Source organism: Leuciscus leuciscus (assembly GCF_965113295.1).
Source record: "Leuciscus leuciscus genome assembly, chromosome: 25".
Classification (NCBI taxonomy): Eukaryota; Metazoa; Chordata; class Actinopteri; order Cypriniformes; family Leuciscidae; genus Leuciscus; species Leuciscus leuciscus.
Window position 1 is genome coordinate 23,567,859 of NC_138724.1, and position 24,356 is coordinate 23,592,214.

The following is a 24,356-nucleotide window of genomic DNA, read 5'->3' on the forward strand; positions in this document are numbered from 1 at the left end:
CCCTTTTCCAGAGCTTGAACATAGCTTTGCCATTAGATTCCCGTGTCTCTCATTCCATCTAGAGGTGGAACATCCCTAGGCATTCAGGTCAACTGTGTATCTGTGCATGCATTAATATTTCATCCTACAGAAGCGTTCTGGAGATGCATTGCAGGAATTATATCATGGACTTACACCATAAAGATCCAAAATTCAAGATGCACCAAAAAATGTTGCTTTCGGAATAAAACCTAGCTCAAAAAATGTGTACACGATCTTTCAGTTTGGTATCCAGTTTTGATGTTTACAGGAAAATGATCTTCTACTAAAGATCCTGGAACGTTTTTGGGGGCTAAAATGCTTCTCAAACCCTTTGGTTAGTGTCTGAATGTAGCTCTCGGTATGGCACCAGAGTCATGTTGTTTAAGTTTACTGCCAGAATTTTTTTCCGCCTGAGGTTTCAATGGAGCAATCAAGTATACCCAGGAGCCAAACACCACTAGAGCTCCCCTGATCTGTGTTTGAACCACACATCACCCTCTCTGGGCATGTTCTGACAGATCAATGCAGCCAGGTCTTTTCAATTAAAAAGATTTGCTGCAGTCTTCCTTGTGAGATTGAATTATTGACATACACATGTGACCCGAGAGCTTTGATTAAATCTTGACCGTGGAGTTGTGTCTTTTGTAATGTTTGGCCTTAAGACACACACAGGCCCTGTTTTTTTTTTGGGGGGGGGGGGGGGGGGGGGTTGCCAATTTGACATTATAAACAGTGGGGACTGATAACATTTTGAACATTTGTAGACCTGAAAAAAGTATATAGTGGAAAAGTTTTTATGCTGTTGGCAAAATAAGGTTGACATGCAAGCAGCTGGCCATGACAATTTTGTATAAAAGGATAATTTCTCTTATACGAAATTCTAAAAGAATGCAAAGTATTTTTCACCATTGTTCTCAGACTCTTTGAACTCACAATGTGTTTATGATCTAACTTTTTTTAGTTTAAGGAATAATATTGCTGCAAGTTTGCTCTTCTATAGCTCAAGATCCTTTGTGGGGTCTGTCATTTTGAACTAATAGTATTAATACTAATAGTACTAGTAAACTTTAGGGAAATAAAATTAAATTGTAAAGCATTGCTCTTAAATTTTTGGAAGAATTTGATAAGAAGTTTGAGTTCATGTTGCGATCTCTGACTTGTTATTGCAGATTTTACTGTCTTGGCGAATCTGAGTCAATTTGTAGCGTCGATGAGATCTTTCCTAAAATGTCAGTGATGGCATATGTGATATTAATGGGGTATATTTCCTCAGGAGAAAAATCTGAGAAGCAGTAGACTTAAAGGGGTCACATCATACATTTTATTATATTTTTCCCAGAGGTCCACTTACATTATTAGTAAAGTTTTAGTGCCTAAAACACTCATAATTACATGATTAATTTACAATTTCACAATCCCAAAATATCGCCTTCTTTGCAAAGCCTGTAACATGAACTGTAACATGCCACTAAACTTTTAAAGAAGTGTGGGTAATTCTTTTGAATAAGTAATTACATTGCCACCACTAAAAATAATGTTCTATGTGAGTAGTATGAATGTAATCCTGACCTGCTTCATTCGCCATGTCGTTGTCATGAGCTACCAGTGTCAGTTATGCCGCTTCACTGCCAATCACAAATCCTTTCACGTGGCCTCATGGGAAAGTAAATGTGCACTTCAGAATCTCGCTGGAAGTACAGTAGTAGGTCATCCGGGTACTTTTCATCCACTGTAAGTGTTTGAGTACTCTGATTTTGAAATACTCTTTTTACATACTGTTTTTTGCCTACTATATAGTAGTGAAGTATGTGATTTTAGATGCATCCTATGATTGGGTGCTGATCACTTGATATTTAAACCTAAAGTCTGATTTCAAAGAGAGGAGAGTTCAAAATGAGTCATTTTGTGTAGCACCATTTCAATGTTCAGTGTTTTAAATTCTTATGAAAGTACATTTTCGTATTCGGATGAAGTTTTTTGTTTTTTTTATCTCAAAAGATCAAGGACGATTTGATTCCTCATGATAAGACCTATCTAGGAGAAGCAGTTGAGATATTAAAGAAATGTAATTTGTGATTTGTCTTTCCTGTGGGTTTCGTCTCTTCCAAGGAACCACTGACATAAATTGGGTTGAGAAGAAGCGAAGCTCAACTCCATCTGGAGTTCTAGAATTAGAACAATGAGAACACTTAGAACTGCAATTATCACAGCTGACTGTGATTCCACATTAGTCGACGTTGACGTTCAGTTTGCTTTCAGAGCGAGAGGTGACTTTGCACCAGGAAGGAGGAGGAGGAGAGAGGGATCAGATTTACACTTCTCTGCAGTCCCAGTGTATGTCATTAAAGGCAGGGGTCCATGTAGCAATTCCACTCCCGTCCCACCTTCCTCTCCGGCCCGGAAAGCCTGACTCCGATCTGATTTATCTGCCCTGTCTCTCAGGCCTGGCTTTTCCCGCCAGTGGGGAAAACAAAGCTGACTAGATTTACGCCTGGAGATGAGATTAGATTCGCCTTGGCACGAGCACATGGCTCCGGTAATGGTTCAAACCACTCCCCTCTTCGCCCCCGTCCCGCCCTCCCCGCCGAGCTCTGATTCGGCGTCTGTACGGCCACTGGGTCCAACTGATGGATGCTCGCTTGCGCTCTGCCTCTAAAAATATTCTGCGCAAGACACGCTGATATTAATTCACTCTCACAAAGCTTCTGTTCTCTGTTCTCCCTGTGTGTCCTCTCCCTCTGTCCCCGGTGAACTCTTGTCCTCTATATTTATTATCCTTTTGTTGCTTTGACATCGCTCTTTCTTCCTGCTTGCCGCCGCCTTTAACTTACTTTTCAGAATTTGCACACATGGGTTGGGCTGTATGACCAAACAATTATATCACTGTAAAGGTCATTTTAGATCACGGTAACTTTATATGTATGGTACAATGTTAAGTCCAACAGTCATTATCACCGAAAATGTAACCATTATGAACAGGATTTATTATGCGGTATAATACACAGACTGACTTGTCCATCTTATTACATATTGGCTTACCAAATAAAAATGACTTAATTGGTTACACTTTACAACAAGGTTCATTAGTTAACATTAGTTAATGTATTAATTAACATGAACTAACCATGAGCAATCCATTTGTTACTATATTTGTTAATCTTTGTTAACGTTAGTTAATAAAAATACAGCTGTTCGTTGTTAGTTCATGTTAGTTCACAGTGCATTAACTAATGTTAACAAGATTTTAATAAAGTATTAGTAAATGCTGAAATTAACATTTACAAAGATTAATAAATGCTGTATACGTGCAGTTAATTATTAGTTCATGTTAACTAATGTAGTTAACTAATGTTAACTAACGAACCTTATCGTAAAGTGTTATCACTTATTTTTTTTCCCGGTTAAAGTATCTAAAATTGATTGAAACAAGATAAACATATTTTACAGAAGCAAAACTGCCAATTAATAGTATGGGGGGAAAATACTATGGAAGTCAATGGAGTTCATCAACTGTTTGGTTACCGACATTCTTTCAAATATGTTCTTTTGTTTTCAGCAGAATAAAATAAATTCATAAACGTTTGGATCAACTTGAGGGCGAGTAAATGATATCAGAATTTCGATTTTTGTTTTTTTGAGTGAAATATCCATTTAAGTACACAGTCTTGTACCTTTATCTTTTTATCCAAATTTCAAATACTTTTTATTTTGCAATGTTGCTATAGTTGTATTCCATCATGTGGCCGGTTGGTTTGAATCATAGCTTGTAATTTTTTTTATTTTTTTTTACGAAGACCTTTTGTGAAAATACTTTCGTAACCAAGGCCACTGAAAAATTTGCACAGGTGCACACTATTGAATTCCATCAACCACGGACAACTAAACTTCTTCATTTTGTGCATCCATTGACAACAAGTTCTCCCTCTTAGTCTGATTTGGACACATTCCGCTTTGTATTTTCACATATGTTTCTTCCATAAAGCAGTCTTTAGGCAAATATATATACCGCAGTGGAAATGGATCTAAAAATCTATTTTTACCATCATACCACCCAGTCCTAATGTATGTCTCTCTCTCTTCTCTCCGTATCTCTCAGCTCCAGTTCTTTTATATAGCGCAGGTCGCAAGTGGGCCTACCTGTTAGTATCTGTTTAATTTGTTGCAACAGGGTAAACCATGCAGAGTAAAGAAGATTAATCTTCTCATACACACTGAGGTCTGGTTGAGGCTCTTATCTCACAGATAAATGACTCTTTACTCACTAAACATGTTGCATTGTGTAGTTTTGAATGGTCTTGTTTACCTCCAATGTACCCGCTCAGGACTTGATTTATGATAGCGCCTTCTTCATCGTTTGGGTTCTCGGTATCAATTTTTTGGTGGTTTTCTGAGGCTCATTACTATCTGTAAACTCTTCAGATTCTGTTCAGATCTTATTTCTGTCTCATGCGAGATGCAACTGAAAATGACACGTGTGTAAGATGCAACTCTGCACAGTTTAAGTCCTAAGAAAGAATGCGCTTGTACATCTGAAATGAAAGACCTTGGAACCTTCAAATGTTTTTCCGCAGCTCCTCTTCCATCACTCACTCGTAGATTAATGATTCGTAGCGTGCCGACATCTTTCAAATCTCAAAATAGGATCCCAGCTTTTAAAAATAGTTTTTTATGAGCCATTTCCAGCTGATCTGTGAACCCGACGATCATTTTTAATAATGCGCTAATCATTACAGGGACTCATAAACTGCAGCACCCACTGCGAAGGCAGGGCGAGCCGGGAGTGTATCAGTTCAGGTCTTGGCAGCTGTTTGGAGGCCGACAAATACAGCAGCCAAAAATCCGGTGGCCGTTATAAATGGCCCTGTCCTTCAGAGAAAGATGGCAAGGACTTCAAGACTGCTGGAGATGGAGAGAGGGAAAGGGAGTGGCAGAGAGAGAGAAAGAGAGAGAGAGTGAGTGTGTACTACCTGCTTGGAAAGTGCTGTATTCAGGAGAAACATATGCCCGATGATCTGAGGAATCGTGTCAAAATTGTGAGGGATCGAGTCGCCCCCGGTGTTAGGGATTTCAACATCCAGGCAAACACTGCAAAATCTCTCTCCCACTCTTTTTCAAATATCACCCATTCTATAAATGAAACTGTCAGAAAGGCCAACAAAGAAATCTAGTATTTACTGTGAATTATTGACTGAAAATCTGGTCATTATTTACTCACCCTCATGTCGCTTCAAAACTAAATGGCTTCCTTTCCTCTGTGATAAAATACAAAGTTCTGTCATTAAACTCTAGATGGCGCAGGCTAATTGGTAATTAAATCACATAATTTTCTATTGGGCACAGTTGATTGGTTCCTGCTGTATCAGTAGCCAATGAGCTCGCTGCACAAACTTCAAATACTGGTCAGCATTTTCTGTAGCAGTTGTAGCACTTTCAGAAACCCTCCACCCTCCCCAGCTCCACCTGTATAGATCTGCTACGGGTAGTTCATGTATGCTCTATAAGCTACAGTGTGTTGTGTATGTATTGGGAGTAGCAAGTCCCGCACAGCAACAATAACCAATAGCAGCAGCGTAGCAGATCTGTACAAGACCAAACATATCAACATTGTCATGCCAAACACTCCAAGAGTTGTCATGACAGAAATTATATTTAAAAATGATTCTTATTTTTATTTAATTTTTTTGGCCCATACAATGGATGTCAATATGCTCTACTGTTGTTGTTTGTCTTCAAAATGTCTTGTTTCAAAATCTCCTTTTTCTAAAATGATGACTATTTAAATTTTTGGGTGAATATAAATGATTTATTTTTTAATTCACGTGCCTCATAATCTTTATTCAAAATAACTTATCCTCGCTCTTACAGCTCATCCCTTCTCTGATGATGTTTACTGGCACGAGGGCTGGGCAACCTGTCACTCACTTGAGATCCACCAATAGCAAACCACAACCATCCATTCAATTCCCATTGGACAAAATCAAGTCCTGTCCTACATTTTTTCTTGTTTGAGAAGGCGTTTCACTCAGATATACATCATAATATGGTAGAAAAGACTATTTAAACTTCATGCTGACTTTAAAGATGAATTGTGTAATTTCTGTGAAAAACATGGTGTTAGTCAACTGCTGTTTTTTTTTTTTTTTTTTTTTTTTTTTTTTTCAAGTAGGTGTCTTTCTCGACAAAGCAACTGAGCAATGCACGTTTCCTTTTTAAGCATCTGTGTAAGCTGCTAAGTTATGACTCCAAGAAGCAAACAAGTTTATAATAATAAAACTCTAGAAGTACTTCCTGGAGCCCTTGTAAGTATGTAAAAGGTCATATGAGAAACGGCACTCATTTTCTGAGGATAAATCATTTGAAGTGACTGAGGCCAAATAACCTTCTCGATGAACATTCACTAGAAACCAATTCATAGGATATTCAAGTGCCTCGGTTTCTTTGGCGACACAATGTTCCTTGATGAGAAATGACAGGGAATGCGCAAATTCATCTAAGCACCTTCTAACGCCGGTATCACACACACAAAAAGACACAAAAAGACACAAATAAGAATGTCTGTGCGTGCATTTCAGTGGTTACAGGAACAGAATAGGCTGCGTGCTGTAATTTTCAAGTTACACCTCATCAGCCATCGCTGCATTCCCAGACTGCTTTGCATCCCAGACTTATGGCCGCGGTTGTGGGGGATAAGGAGCGTTCAGCACTTTGCGTTTAATCAATCTGTCCGTGAAGGTGACATTTTCAATTGATCCGCTGCAATTTACTTCGCCGAGTGTCTGTCCTATTTTCATCCGCTGCTGTTTTAAGGTGCTCAGCAGTGCCAGTGAAGCCGTCGTGTGTGTTTGGAATATCAGAGGCGCTTTCATTTGAAGGGGTTTCAGGTTAATGCACTCTGTCCTGGAGCCAGGAGAGTGTTCGTGTGTTTACCTGGGTGTCATTTGCGTGTGTTTGTTTGGTGTTAAATTCTCTCCATCTTGATTATTTTCCCAGCTTTCCCATCTGTTTCCAAGGCAATGAGTTCATTTATTTGCTAATTAGTAATTAGTGTTCGAGATGATGATGAGAATAGAAAATTAATCTGTTGCATGACAAATGAATGTAACAATGGTAATTTTTACCAAAAAAGACAACCTGTAAACAGCAAAAAAAATACATGTCTATATCAGAATTAAAACTAGAAACCAATTCATAGGATATTCAAGTGTTGTATATATATGAATATATATATATATACATTTACATGTACTTAAGTACACTTTTTGAGTATCTGTACTTTACTTGAGTATATTTTTTTCTGGAAACTTTTTACTTTAATTTCATTACATTTGAATAACAAATATCATACTTTTTACTCCACTACATTTCTGTCAAGGTCCTTGTGTAGAAAGTAACGTCAGTCAGTGGATGATTTTGGTTGCAGGGGTTGCATTTTGGTTGGAAATGAAAGTCGGGTTGACGTCAGAACCTGACTGATGTTGGTTTCTGACATCAACCTGATTTTCATTTTCAACCACAATACAATGTCTGTCCAACATTGGAGATTGACGTCAATCTGGCGCTGGATTCTACCATCAACCTGATTTTAACTTTCAATGTTGGGTTTGGTCTTCTAAATGTGAATTTTGTAATTGTTTTGGAGCACACTAGCTTATAGATAACAGTAAGGCTAACATATTCGTACTAAAAGTCAAAAAACGTTAAATAGGGCACTATTTAACGATGTCCGAAACCATTGTGGACGTTATTGAGTGCACTTATTCAATCTCACATTCAATCCCACTACTGGAACTACTGTGTTCTAGAAATAAATTTGATATTGATATGAGGATATAGGGGGAATTTTTTTGCTTGTAGGATGTTACATTGCACTCTCAGAAAATAAAGTACATAATTGTACCTTTAGGGGTACAATGGCTTGTCACTGGGGCTGTACCCTCAAGGAGACAATATTGTACTTTAACCTTTAAAGAAACAGTACACCATATGTACCTTTTAATGCTTTTTGACCCTCAAAAAGGTACATATATGTACCTTGAGGTCCAATAATAAGCCCTGTGGGGTACGTTAGTGTAGATTGTACGTTGGGGGACAGAAATGGACTCCTACTGTACCCCTGTTTCTGACAGTGTTACCTGTCAATTATATTATATTATATTACATTACACATGCGGTAAAAAATATTTTATTCCAAACTTTTGATTTCCAATGTACATTATCTTACATTATGAATCAAAACACATTTTATGATTTGTTAAAACTAACAAAAAGCTTTACTTTCAGCATGCTGGACAATCCTCAGTTTCTTAGCATGAATGTGGCAATGGCAGGCGGTGTGAATCTCATTTGGGTCAGTCTGTATTAGGATCTGAGCGTGAGTGGGACGGACAGGCTGTTGAGTCTATCCAGCTGGCCTCAGATCAGTGGGTTTAAGAGCTGCCAGGTGTCAGATGCCAACTAAAGAACAGGCTGGAGGTGGCGCGGCCAGTTTAAATGACGCCAGTCGTACCGTCCTGTCGGTTAGAGAGGCATTTAAATCCTGCGATATTAATCAGTGCTGCTATTGTGATAGTGAAACAAGTGATACCGTTATTTATCTCCATTTCCCTCCCTCTGTCTCTCTCTCTCTCGGACTATTATTCACGCTCTATTCTCTGCGTGCTCGAATCCATGTTAGAGGCAGATGCTCAATTGGAGTCACATACGTTCATGTATTCAAGTTTGTCTCTGCCATCTTGATTATCATGCAAATCTGTTACTTCCTAGTACTTCATGCAGGCAGGGGATAAAAACAGCCATATTTTGCAGAGCCGACATTAATTTGATAAAAGTGGATTGCACAAATCTATTGAAGTGGGGACTGAACCTCAATGCATTATTCAAACACGCTTGCGTCGATGCACAATCGAGCCCTGAAAATAAAAGCACGCAGAATAATCTAAGACACTATTTTTCATGGATGTGATGCAATATAGCTCATATACCTTGCTGCCATACTGAGGGCTTTCTTTTTTTCTATATATTTCTCTTTCTGACTCACTCTTTTGCATACAACAGAAGCAGTAATGTATACAACCCCAATGTGGGGAAAGGTCAAACATATCTATTTTAAGTCCCTGTGGTGAAAATCAAGATTTTAATGTTGTTTTAATGTGGTGTTTTTAATATTCATTAAGACAAACCATGTGCAAATTCATAAGTCAACACCATTGCTGAGTATTTTCTCCTTAAAACGGTGTTGATGTGGTTTCACTGAAGTTTTAAGGAGTAAATACTCAGCAATGGTGTTGATTTATGCATTTGTACATGGTTTGTCTTATATTAAGCACATTAAAAACACCACATAGACATATAAACAACATTAAAAGCTTGATTTTCACCACAGGGGGACTAGGTGAACTAGCGAGAGCTCCATTCCGTTCACACAGAACACGTTTTTCCATTCCACTGCACTACTTTTCCATTATTTTTCTATGTAAACGCGCTAGACGGACATGCTTGGCTGTTGTGCTCGCGTCTTGCACCTTTTGCAGCGTCTGCTGCGTGATACGGCATTCTAAAAACACAGCTCTCAAGTTCAAATTAACGCCTCGAGACCTTGCGGTTTTTCCCTGTTCAACTGCCCGCGCCTCACGTTTTTCAAAGCAAAAACGCGTTCTGTGTGAAATAGCCCTTATTCTGGTTGCTGTCTGGTAGGAGCCATGGGTCAACTGAAGTCCCCAGGTGGCTCTGGAGGCCCCAAATTCACTCTTTCAGCTTGTACATGGGTGCCCCTCTTATAGGAAGGACCCCTGAGCGCAAGACACTTGCCACGTCTGTCACAGAGGAGCTGTGCCAGCCGACAGATCGCCTCACTTTGAAGCCAAAGGCTCTGACACTGCAGAGTTATAGGCCAAGAAAAAGAGATGCCAACATTAAATAACAAGAAAGACTAGACTAGCCTTTGAAGTAAAGGAATTTCACACTATCTCCCGCTCTTTGATTCACGCTCCATAATTTTGCATGAGGAGGTCTCCCATGGCAACCAAAGTGCATTTCAATGATGTCATGTCCATCACTAAGAAGATTTAAATATCTGAAATCTAAATTTTGTTTTTGAAGACACCGTAAATGTAAGCCGCATACTAATGGAGAGACAAATGTATAATTTATGATGTCAGCATGCAAAGCATAAGAATGTTTATATTTATCATCTTAAAGGAATGGTCCAACCAAAAATGAAAGTTCTGCATTATTTATTCACCAATGTGTTGTTCCAATTGTTGTTTTACTATTATTTAAATACTTTAATAGTGTGTATTAATATTTTGAGTTAGCTTTTATTTTTATATTTTTAGTCTTTGCCCTTTGAGCACTTTCACAAAGCACTTCCCCTTTAAGAAAACACAGACCTTAAAGGGATAGTTCACCCACAAATGAAAATTCTGTCATCATTTACTCACCCTCAAGTTGGCCCAAACCTGTATGAATTTCTTTCTTCTGCTGAACACAAAAGAAGATATTTTGAAGAATGTCGGTAACCAGACAGTTTCAGGACCCCATTGACAGTGTTTTTCCATATTGTAGAAGTCAATGGTTCCCCACATCGGTTTAGTTACAAACATCTTTGAAAATATCTTTTGTATTCAGCAGAAGAAAGAAACAGGTTTGGAACAACATGAGGGTGAGTAAATGATGACAGTTTTTATTTAAATTTTTTTTGGGCGAACTATCCCTTTAATGAAGCATATAGAACCATCATGTAAGCCATATCTATCAACTCCATAAAGTAGCTGCTTAGTATTCATAACCAATCCCAGAATTCCTCTCACCCCATGTTTACCCTGTTGTCTCAATTTCCCCTTATCACCTCCAAAGACTCGACTCAAATTGAGTGCTATTAATGTTATGGTACAGAGAATTGCTTTGAATATATCGTATAATATTTATGCCAGGTTCACACACTCGGTAACATAAAAATGAAATCATAATTGCTGCGTCTTTCAGATTGTGGATTAGAAGTGCTCTGAATGTCTATGCATGTGTGTTTGTGTGTGACTAACGTCATTAATATTCCAACTGTGTTCAAATATCTGTCTGGAAGGCCTTAATTATGACAACCGGGTACCTGGCAGGCCTAGAAATCAGAGTCTGGGGGGGGGGATATCAATTGATTCGCCCCAGAGGCCCAGCTGTCAATAATAACAACGGCTTGGCTTCAGAATTCCCCATTACAGCCCATTTCCAACCACAGTAACAATAAAAATGAAAGCTTTAGCGTAAGTTCTGCTGGGAAGACTCAATAGTTATGTCGCTTATTACCTTCTCATCTATCCAATCGTGTTCTAATACTCATAGTATAAAAGATCGGTACTTACACATATCTGAGTTCGCAGATGCTGATGCCAACATTCACCTCCATCCTCCCCACCACCACCAGGATGGTCCCTTCCCATACCTCCCCGGGGGGGGTCGACTGCGCTCCTGCCTTCGTCTTTAGGAAATGCAGATTCCGTTACCCTCGGATTGCGAGCTACGGATGGGGCCTACGCCAAAAAACTTTAAATCACAATTCTTGCTTGCTGGGCTGTTTATAAATGTATGCTTGTTACGTTATTTTGCCTCCCGAGTCTTTCTGGCAGAACTATTATCACTTGGATTACTTCAAGGTTTAAACTGTCCACAGTGGAGTACATATCAATGGAATTTCAATTAAAAGGAACTGGGATTCAAAGACAAAGAGCAGTGGTGTTGAACAGGCGTGGGCTTGTGTGAGCTGCTATACTTCACAGTACAAAGAGAGTATGTAGAAAGCTCAAGATATTACAGGGTCTCAAGTGAGCCCTTTAGATGGTACAAACGAATCAATGCTGCTTTATTTATTAACGTGCAAAAAAATATACAGTGGGTCCTAAAGTTCGAGACCATTAGAAACTAGTTCCTGTAAATTACTGACATCATTTTGAATTGGAAATCTCAGATTGTATATATATATTTTTTCATGTCACTCTCTATTTTATTTAATTGGATTAGTAACCTAGAAATAGTGCAAGATTAAATGTTATATACATTTAAAAACAAAAATGTCATATTCATTTGACATCATTTACTGTACATGTTTTTTTTCTTCTAATTATTTATGCATGCTGACTAAATTTATATTTTTATTGATTTATTGATGAGTCGTTTGAACATTTAAATGGTTTTAAAAAGTGTGTGAATTCAAAGAATGATATAAAATAATCCTGGCCTTTCAGAACTGGCTGTGCACTGAAATTGGTTATGGGAATTATCTGTGCTAAGAAAAAGGCAAATGAAAAGTGGAAAGTAAGAAATGAAAATCATTATCTTGGGACATAACATGGAAAATAATAGACTTCTCTTATTAGTTGAGTTTTGAATGTCATCTTAGTCAAATTTGTAATGGCCTGTAAATTACCCATTCCATCTTTTTTCTTCTGACTGGCTGAACATTTTGAACATGAGGCATGGCTCTTATGTTTGACGTTAATCAGAATTTGCAGTCTTTATCAAATAAATTTCAATATTCAAGAAATATGCCATTCCTGATGACACTGATGAATTTCCAAAGGCGGTATTAAGTAATTTTGAGCCTGAACAAGCAAGACAGATTCTAAGAAAAGAAAGATATTTCTTCCTTGGGAAAAAAAGGATCAATAAATATTGAAAGACTAAGGATTTTCTATTATTTATGAACTGGAATGGATCAGATTTTTTTCCTCCTAAATATATTGTAATTGTTAATGTCTGAGAACAGCGTGTAAATGACACTGCATCTGTCTTGTTTAGTTTAGTGTCTTTCGGTCTTAGTGTTAAGTAAGTAGGAGAAATTATTCATTGTTGTGAACAAGGTTGTTGGGAAACATGATTCATTTTAGTGAACCGGATTGTTGGGAAACATGATTCATTTAAGTGAACCAGATTGTTGGGAAGCACGATTCATTTTTGTGAACCAGATTGTTGGGAAACGTGATTTATTTTAGTGAACCAGATTGTTGGGAAGCTGATTAATTTTAGTCAAACAGATTACTGGGAAACACAATTCATTTTAGTGAACCAGATTGTTGGGAAGGACGATTCATTTATCATTTTAGTGAACCAGATGTTTGGGAAACATGATTCATTTGAATCATATTGTTGGAAAGCACGATTCATTTTAGTGAACAAGATTGAAAAGCTTGATTCATTTTAGTGAACAAGACTGAGAAGCATGATTCATTTTAGTGAATCAGTTTGTTCAGGTGCTTGATATAAATGAAAAACAAAGAACAATTCACTAGTTCATTTGAGTCATCCTCTTTTTATTGAATGCTGCTTTCTGTGTTTTCAACATAGAAATTGGAAGTTTTGTTAGTTGTATTAAGTTTGAAATGATCTAACTTTAATGCTGTCACCTTAATTAAGATAATAGTTTTTGTGGACTTTGTGCATTCATGTAAATGTCTAACTTGTAGATTAACTACAGTTTCAATGAAGCTTCCCAAACACTGTCTTTCAACTTTGAATTCTTTTAAGCATTGAAATCTGTGATCTGAGAGAGCTTCAATCTAAAAGTTTATCTCAAAGCAATAAATGACATTCATATAGAGATATGAAGGAAGCTTGATAATATCAGAAATGTAATCTCATTTATCTTCTCCCTGAATTCTAAATCTGTATTTTTGCTCCAGGTATGAGCTGGATGGGTGTGGATTTCTAATACGGAGGTTGGAGATTTATTTGGATTTTAATCGAGAGTTGTTTGAACTGTCGTTGTACAGGTAAGTACAAAGGTTTCTTCCTTTTTATCACAGCGAAATGTTGTGTCCCATTGACCATCCTGTTGGAAAATTCAACTTAAGCTTAGCCATCAACAGTAAAATGTTGAAAACAAATCAAGTCAATTTTTATAGTGAACATACATTTTTCAGTTTATGCTAAACATTTCATTACTCCTCGTGAGTTTAATCTTTATAAAATGTTAAAAAGCATCGAAACTGACTGGAAAAGTAACAGAAAATTCAAAAAAATGTCTGGGAAACCAGTTTGCACCAGGTAAGAAACCAGTTAGCATGTTAGCTGTGTTTCAAAACACAGCTAACATCTTAAAATGGATTTTCCAGCACTATATATAACGTATTTCACAGGTGGATTCTATTGTGTCATTTTGATTCAATAGGACTGCAATGATCAGATCACCTTCCCAACCCTTAGGTTTCCAGCAGAGTGTGTCTCGCAACCCTATCTGCAATTTTCTTAACAAGACAAATGAGAACGTGTTGGATAACTGTAATTACATCCATCAGCGGCTATTGCAGATAGGCACTACCGTACCTGTGGAGCTAACAGCTGTTTCAAGCACCAAACGGCTTCAGTGGGCCTATCCTGGACGAGCTTTTCATATTAATTAATGACAAAAGTCGTTTAATCTGAGGGATCGTTTTCATATTCTGTTAGGTAATGGAGATTACACAATATTGGATGGTCTGTGAGTCTCTTTAGAGCTTGATTAAACAACAAGATGAACTATTGTCTCAAGATTGCATTCGGTTAAATTTGTTTGCATGGTTTTTCGATGAGTGGGAACCGCTTTACCTTGAGTCTATGTTGACAGACACTGCTGTGAACAAAGGGTGGTGTCTGGCTATATGAATATTTTGAATGTTCATGTTTGATTCTAATCTAGAAAACACTGAGGCTGTATTTCAATCTCTCTGTAGAGTCTGTAATAGCTTTTGAAATATTGGGCTTCACAGGTAGTGATTTTGCTGTACTGTTTGATATATTTGCATTGAAATTTCTGGGCAGGACATTATACATTATGCTATTTACATGTGAGAGTGATAAAGAAAATACAGAACAGGATGTGTACCAAATGACCGAAGACAAGAAAGACTTGTTAATAAAGGATTTAACGCTTAGCAGAGTTTATTTGTTTGCATCATATCCATCCATCCATCCATCCATCCATCCATCCATCCATCCATCCATCCATCCATCCATCCAGTCATGTTTGCTCCCCCTATTTATGGATTTATATACTGAAAATTATAGTGTTGTGATTTGTTTTATTAAGATGAGCTTTATATTAAATAATGAAAACGATTTTTATTATATTTTTTATTATATATTTTAATTTTTAATTTTTAGTCAACAATAACACTAGTTTGTGTCACAGTTCCAAAATAAAACAGAAAATATTCAAATCGCACATTAGGAGCTTGAGAATTATTAAATTCAGTCTGTGTATTTAGTTCACATCATTAATTCCAAATGTTGTATCCCATGGTTTTCACAATATAAAGTTGTTTCTTCTTCATTTAATGTCCTGCTAAAATAACTATATGGCATATATACTGTTACTAAGCTATAGACCCAATGCGGCAGAGAAACAAGCGCGAGCCACCTTTAGAATTTTGTGTTTGAACTTCCGTTTTTGCGGCAGCTCTGTATATTTCTATGGCATCACTGTCGATGAGTAATTAGTTGGTGAAGTGGATTTACTTATTATTGAGTTAACAAAAGTTATCATGAGCATTGTAATGTTTAAAGCGGATGTCATAACAAATGTCAGTAGAACGGAAAGATTTTAAAACGAGCGGTTAATTCATAAATCCGTAAGATCTTACTTTCATGCTGTGGAAACACAAACCGGAAGACAGAACTGAAAATGGGTGGGGCTACATAAGGTCTATAGGCTACGTGACATTAAAGGAACACGCAGACTTTTTGGGACTTTAGCTTATTCACCGTATCCCCCAGAGTTAGATAAGTCCATACATACCCTTTTCATACCCTGAGAACTATATTCTCAGAAGGAGAAGCACTGCTACTTGGGCGGAGTGATTTGCTCGCAGCACCTGAGAAGCCCCGTGATGAGGAGCAGAGAGTTCGCTCAGAGTTGGAGTAAATCACTCCGCAGAAGTAGCAGTGCTTCGCCTTCTGAGAATATAGTTCCCAGTATGCATACAGTTAGAAGATGGCTGTCTCATGTGACCTTGTTATTTGTACACGCTGTGACTATACAAATCACAACATGTAAATAGGAAAATGTTGGCGATATTTTGTCTCTTATTGGGAGCAGTATGCTAGCTGGAGCTGTTTACCTCCAGTCTTTGTGCTAAGCTAGGCTAGCGGTGGGTGCGTCAGACAGAGTTACGGCACACACGGAGATGAAAAGGGTATGTATGGACTCATCTAACTCTGGGGGTTACGGTGAATAAGCTAAAGTCCCAAAAAGTCGGCGTGTTCCTTTAAAGGGGCTCAATAACCTCATATACAGTAGTCTATTCAGCAAGCCCCCCTTAAACATTATGTCCCAGCAGGCCCTGAAAGCATACGTTGGAGTTTAGAAGAACTTTGGCGGCCAAACTTTAGCTCTTCCTCAGCTAAGACTCTTTTGAAGTATACAAGTGTTTGTGGGACAAGGCTGTCTGTTCTCGTGATGGTTCTATTTTCCCGGTCCCCACATCGCTGCTGGATCACTCAGCGACTGTATGTGAGGAACCGCTCCAACGAGCCCCTTCAGCATTAATTAACATGGTCATTAATCAAGTCCAGTACAGATAGCGGCTTAATCCTGCTGTAATGCACTTTTCTGGAGGGGAGGCTCCAAGAAGTTAATTGGATTTGATTGGATATTGCTATGATAGTCCCACACAGAACATCTTTAGCTATTAAGTGAAGTTGTTGCCTTTGATTACACTGTTTTGTAGTGGCATGTGTTCAAGCCTGACGTGAGTCTGATAGAAGTGCCCTTCAAAAGGTTATTTGACAGCTGAATTCTTTTTTGCGTTCGTCTCTTTCAGCTATGTTTGTTTAACCGTTCATAAGCGTCTCTGAATAAGCAGCTTTAGTATGTCAGCCACGCGCTTAAAAGAGCACATATATTGTTTGATCTGCTATTTGAATGAATAAACAACTATTTAAAAGGGAAAGCGCACTGAAAAATAACAATTTGGCATTCACCCTCATGTCATTTTTTTTTTCCAGTGAAATGCGTGTATCCACACCCTAAAATAACCATTAAACTTAATCCATAATAATTTTGTTATATTCCATTTCTTCTAAAGTCATGCAGTAGCATTGATTCAGTCCTATGAGTTTGTGAATCTTTTTGATTAATTCATCCAAAAAAAAAAAAAAAAAAAAAACTCATAACTGTAATTGTTTCTGAACTGCACTACACTTTTTGCATCATATGCTTTTGATTAATTAAACTTTATGATTCATTCATTAAAAATACTGCTTAACAGTCATTTGTTTATTTTCTCTGTGTTGTTACCTCTAGAGTTGTAATGTGAACTTAGTTTTTTAGTTTATCATTATAGTTATTCTTAATGTGAACAGGCCTTCTGTTTTTGAATCAGTCTGCACTGGTTGCATTGTTTTTTTCTCTAAAAAGAAATGAATGTTTGTAAGTAACTAAAAAGAATAGAATAATCTGCTCAAAAGAGTCATTTGTTTGAGAATTCAACTACATTGGCTCCACTGTATGTTTTTGATTAATTTAAAATAATCCGTTCATAAGAGTCATTTGTTCATGAATCAGACTGCACTGGGGTGCGTTTCCCGAACAACGTCGTAACTCGCTGCTTAACTACCATAGTACGATGCATCGTTGAAGAAATCAACTAGCTAGTCACGACCATAGATATCTTATAATAAAGGCTAGATGTCTTACGGCGGAGTCACTTCCGGCATCACCGGCGGCCATCTTACCACAGGGAAGCTGTGAATTAAGGTGAGTGATCAGCACGCACACAAATCCTCTTATCTCGCTGAAATCTTGACGGGTTTACAAACGGTTTGGTTTCTTACAAACGTTATTAACGTGGCTATAATTCTTACATATGGAAGTCCATTGTTATAATTATTCATATGTATGCAGTGTCATAACTAGGGCTGTCTCCGACTATGGATTTTCATAGTCGAATCAGAATCGTCATGTCTTGCCTATAGTCGACTAATAGTCGAATCATCTGTATGGGGGTGGGGCTGGGGGCGGGGCTTTAACGTTTCAAAGCCGCAATGTACAGAAAATCACACAAAGATATAAGAAAATGTATAAAAACATTTTTGATCAATAAAACTAAGAAATAACATAAATAACTCCAGAAAGGCCACACTGCAGATTTGCATTTCACATGCAAATCAAATTAAATCGGCTAAATTACCTGTGCGAGCAGGCCAGCCTACAGCACAACATCGATGCACCGGAAAAATAAACAATTCATTTACTAAATTAAAATTAGAACAGAATATACCTTTCTAATAAATAAAAATACAAAACGAAATAAATCAGAATCAAGTCACAGGATGAGGAGCAAATGTGTGCAAAATGCCTAAAGTGCAGGGGAACATATTCAAAACACAAGCCACAAATAGTTAGATTAGATAACCCTGACAGATTAATAAATAAAATAAAAATAAAGAAATTATTAAAATAACGATAGTAGCCAGAATTTTCAACTTTGTCTTTTTAACTGCAGAAACAACAATAAATGCTAAACTGGAGAGGCAGTCTTTTTAGCTAAAAATGTTCACAGCATCCAAAAATAAAATTAGAACCGGCTGAAAAGTTTTGAAATCACTTGTACCTGATCGAGAGAACAAATCCTGAACGTCTTTCACTCTGTCTGTCCGTTGGAGTCTTTTCAAATTGTGCGCGCGGATAAAATACATTCGTGAAACCCAGTCTATGCGTGAAACATGTTAACGTTGGCCGGCGGAAGTGCGATCATGGTTTTCCTAATGCTAAATCCAGCCTTGGAGAATATCTTTTCTAATCGTGTACATCCACACTTTAGATTTTCTTATCCCAGACATTGTTAAAGATTTAAATCCTTGCCGCGAAGACGCTCCTCTGTCGGTCACGGATTGAAAGTGAAACTTAAATCTGTCACGGGGTGTTTGGATTTATTCATGCACGTTAAAAAATATTTATTAAAAGCTTCTTTCTTTGCACATTTTCATATAGGCCTACAGCATTATCATAATAGGCTGAATATTTACGTATTTACATAAAAGCTAGTTCTATGTGAAATCAGACATTGAGCGCCCTCATATAGCCAAAGTGGCATGGTCCTCGTTTCATAACGAAGATTCGACCGTGAGATCAGTAGTCGAATCAGGCTCCTCCTAAGCATCGAATCTTCGACTATTCGGGGTCACCCCTAGTCATAACTACATCTCTGACTTTTATAACAAACCAAAACATTTGAAAATCGGTTGAAAATTGAGCAAGTTATGGTTATTTAAAAGTACATGCACCATGTTACGAGTGAGCGAGCACCCTGTGGTAAGATGGCCGCCTTGTGCGGACGTTGACCTCCATTGGCCAGCAGCGCGGACGAGACATTTAGCCTTTATTATATGATATCTATGGTCAAGACTGTTTCCCGAAACCATATTGTCGCAAAGTGGTCGTTCAACCACGTTGGTTTATGACGTCACGCACGTGTTGGAGAAATTAACTTATTTTAATGAAACTGTTTGGGATCGAATTAATGCAAGATGTTTTGATATAAATTACAGACATGACACCTGAGAACTATTTCTAATTTTTCTCAGTTATTTTGCTTTATTTCCAGATTTGGTCATTGGCTCTTACTCAGTAGAGCACGTTCGCACATGCGCACTCTTCAAAAACGGTGATTTAAATCTCTTGAAAAACTCAAAGTCGTAAATGACATTTGTATTCTAAATAAAAGACACAGGTTGTACTGAATAACAGCTTGCTTATTTTGCTCAAGATTAGGATTTATTTAGTCATGTCATGCAATCTAGAAACTATACTTCTAACCTCAGCTCGAGAGCTGTCGTTCCAACCACACAACTTTGCGATGCTGTTTGCGATGTTCGTTTGAACAATGGTTTCGGGAAACACCGACTCGTTGAACTATGCTGATATTGACGCAACTTGCGACGAGAGTTGGCTAACGATGCTTTCGGGAAACGCACCCCTGGATGTGTAGAACTGGCTAGAATAATGTTTTTGTGAATCATTCTACATCGGTTAGACTGCACGATTTTGATTTGCTTAAAATAACTGGCTCAATATTTGTTTGTTTGTGTACTGAATTTTTCTGATTCACTAAAAATAAAATAATTGGCTCAAAATGGTAATTTGTTTGAGAATTGGACTACATTTGTTGCACTGTATGTTTTTGAGTCACTAAAAAGAACATGCTCATAAGAGTAATTTGTTTTATGAATCAAAAGATTCAATTTTTTTCACAGTATAATGTAAAAAGGGCAGTACATTGCATCAAATAAATCAGCACATCACAAACTCAGTAGTGTTTTTAGTATGATAAACCTGTGAAAGTCATTGCTTTGCACCTAGCAACTGTCTGTTAAAACACTCTTGACTCTCAGTACCACCCAGTTGGCTATGGTTGTATTTATTTGACAGCGCACGGCGGTACGATTTAACTGGCATTGATGGCTCAAATCTCAAGGAGGGTGTTTGATGCGGTCTGCCCCACAATTCTCCTCCTCATACCCGACTGAAATTAGGGCAGTACGTGAGAGGCATGCCGGGTTTCTCTCTCTCTCTCTCTCTCTCTCTCTCTCTCTCTCTCTCTCTCTCTCTCTCTCTCTCTCTCTCTCTCTCTCTCTCTCTCTCCAAGGCCCCTTTCCTGCCTTTTTTGATAGCTCCCATTGAGCGCAGTAGACGTGATAGGCCTTTATTCTCAGCTTGGGGTTTTACACATACACATATATTTTTAAACGGGGGTTGGGCATTTAATATTCATTAAAGGGGGAAATGAGAAAGTGAAGGGACAACCTTATTAAAATTGTACAATGTCTTTCACTTTTTCTCTCCAAACTTCTTCTTTCTTCCCACATTAAGACTTATGGCGCCTATTAAGCTTTAAACTTTCACCCCTCTTTTCTTTAAACGGGATGTAAGAGACAAAGCGGACTGCCAGATTGCTTCATCTTGGCAAGACGCTGTAGTTTTTCTTAGGTCATATGCCCATTAAAGTGCCCCTATTATGCTTTTACGGATATTGCCTTTCATGTAGTGTGTAATACAGTTGTTTGTGAATGTAAAAGGTCTGCAAAGTTTCAAAGATCAAAGTGCAAGATAAATGTTATTGTTTCCCAAAAGAAAGAACAGATCAGCAAAAGTCAGCAATTCCAGCGTTACCTCCTGCACAGACAGATTTGCATATTGCCCGCCTATGATTGGCTGCTCGCGAACAACGCCTACTTTGATCAGCCCTCAAACACTGCAATTGTAGGTGAGGCCTGAAGAGTTTGGTTCATATTGTTAACATTTCAAGAAGACGCTGTTTTCTGCACTGCGAAAGCAAATCCACATTGCATTAATTTCCAAAGAATGAGGACTCGAATTGATATGGTAAAAAAACGATGCCATTATTACTGTTCATATCGCCATGTATACAAGTGCTAAGAAAGCCTCCTGAGCTGAAAATCACATATGGGGATAGTCGTTTTATTTCCAACAAGTGCTGTAAGAGGTCGACCAATCACAACAGACTGGGCCATCTGACCAATCAGAGCAAAGGAGGGATTTAGAGAGAACGAATACTCAATCGAACCATTTCAGGCACTGAAAAATGAGGTGATTCTGCAATGTACAGTATATTTTGAGAAACATTGAATGCATGTAAACTGATTGTAGGAGACCCCCAAAAATAAAATTATGAGCGTTTATAATGGTATAACGGGCACTTTAAAACACTTTATTTTATGCTCACATTTCATTATGATCAAGGAAACTTGTGTAGATATGAAACATATATGCTTTTCTTATTTTTTTTTATTTATTTGCTGGTGACATTTAGCATGCTCACCATAGAGTATGGAGGTGTTTGGTTGAATGAACTCCCTGAAGTGAAAAGACCTTTTCAGTTGATGTTCACTGGGTTCGGGAAGACACTTGCCCTGTTTTCCTGTGGGATTTGCGGCTCTGTTGTTTTGGCTTTTGGAGACAAGAGCTTTTTCATAACTGTGAGACCCTACTGATGGTGGTTGAGGGTGGGAGGGATGTTCTTGGGTCAAACAAGGTGCGTTAATTTGTTTTATTACACGGCCCTGTGGAATACTTGATTCTGATGGGTCAATCGTGCCATCCAGCGGTTCTTCCCAGATAACAACCGCTGAAAACAGATAACACAGGCTCATCCAGGTTACTGAAGTCAGCAGCGCTATACACTCGCTAGGAATGTTTTTTCTTCGTGAAAGTTTTGCATTTGGTGAGCTAATGAAATATTAAAACTCAGGCAAATCAATATTTTGTGTACAGTTATTTAATTATGCCATCCAGTATCGTGGACTCGCATACAAATGCAGCTGCTGCCATTTTGTGACTATTGTTTAGTACACTGTTGGATTATAAGATACAAACAGGTATGATTTTAAAACGGTTTAATCTGAAATCAATATATCTTATCTCCATAATTATTTATGTTGCGAAATGCTGTGTAATAAGTGGTATGACTGTATACCATATCTCTTAAATGTCCGTGTATGAACTTGCCGCGCTAGCAACTGCTCTCTCTTTAAAGACCTAATAAAATATTTCAACTCAGATTAATAATTTGTGTCTAATTATTTACTTATGTGGCAAGTAGCCGTGTAATAATCAGGATAATGTACATCCGGCCAGTTGTTATCTCAGAATAAATCCCGACAGGGTGATGAGGACCCCGACGCGAAGCGAATGTACATTATGTACAAGGCTGGATGTGCATTATCCCTTACTTATTATGCAGGCTTTTGCAGCATTCAGAATTGAATTGAGGATGCCATTGAGTTCACATTGAGTGAACTCCATTCTATCTATCTATCTATCTATCTATCTATCTATCTATCTATCTATCTATCTATCTATCTATCTATCTATCTATCTATCTATCTATCTATCTATCTATCTGTCTATCTATCTATCTATCTATCTATCTATCTATCTATCTATCTATCTATCTATCTATCTATCTATCTATCTGTCTGTCTGTCTGTCTGTCTGTCTGTCTATCTAGCTGATATTCAGTTATGTTTTCTCCCCTTATTTATGCATTTATATTCATAATCATAACTAATTACATTGTGCAGAACTAACTTTTCTGTCCTGTTTCCCTTACTTTTTTACCAGCTGGCATCATGGTGATTTTCAGTGGATGTGTATGAAGTCAGCTCCTCTCAGGGCCACAAACACACTGCATGCCTGCTGTGCAGCAATGCATGTTGTAGATGGCGGCAGCAAGCACAAAACCACTGATGCTAGCAAAGGTGTCATGCTTCACTTAGTGTCCTGCATGACCTGGGTGTGTGATGTCTCATTCTCTCTCTATCTTATACGTTTAAGTGGCTTTTCTTTGAAACTCACCTCACATACTATAATCCCTGCGGTATCCTTGTCTAAGATCTTATACGGCTTTCCTACAGGACATAGATGTAAGAAGCCTTTTAGCAGATCATTTTATCCAAAGCGACTTAATACAGTTATTACATTGACAATCCCCTGAAGCAACCTGGGATTAAGTGCTTTGCTAAAAGAAATTGGTCTACTGTGATTATGTTATTGGCCAACAGTATATAGTAGAAACTAAAAGCAGTGACATTACTGACTACATTTGCTACATTTTAATGTCATGTTTTTTGTGCTGGAAATTCTGATTAATTCTTGTGAAATGGTTCGTTCACTGATTTGTGTTCTTGCATATGATAGTTTTTAAGAAATATAAATGTTGCTATTCATAAAAAATAAGGGTGCAAAATTGTAGTTCATATGTAGATTTTTATTTCATATCTGCAAATAAAATGGAATGAAATTCCAGTTTTAATAATACATTTGATATATTATGTATATTTATATATATATATATTAATCATATTTCATACATAAACTTGTCAAGCACAAGATATGTATTCATTTTCTCTTATTCAAGTTCTTGTTACATAATTAATATGAATAATTCATGTTTAAAATGCCACCTACATTTATATATTTAAATGCCTTTATATAGAAACCAAAAATAATTTAATTACTTTTAATTATTCCGTAATCAGTAAATTGCTCATCCTGTTATTAAAATTCCAGCATTGTTATTGTTAACTAAAACTAACAATAAGTCATTTAAACATAATTTTAATTAAGCTTTTTTTAAAAAAGTAAATTTAAATAGATGAATAAATGAAAGCCAAATAGATGTAAAAATGGTTTTTAAAAAGTAATACAAATGACAAAAACACAACAAAATGACTAAAAAAGAAAATCTAAAATGAAAATGAAAATTCAGGTTGATTGGTATATATATATATATATATATATATCAATCACTATTAGGTGTAACACATTACAAGTAACGTGTTATGTAACCGGA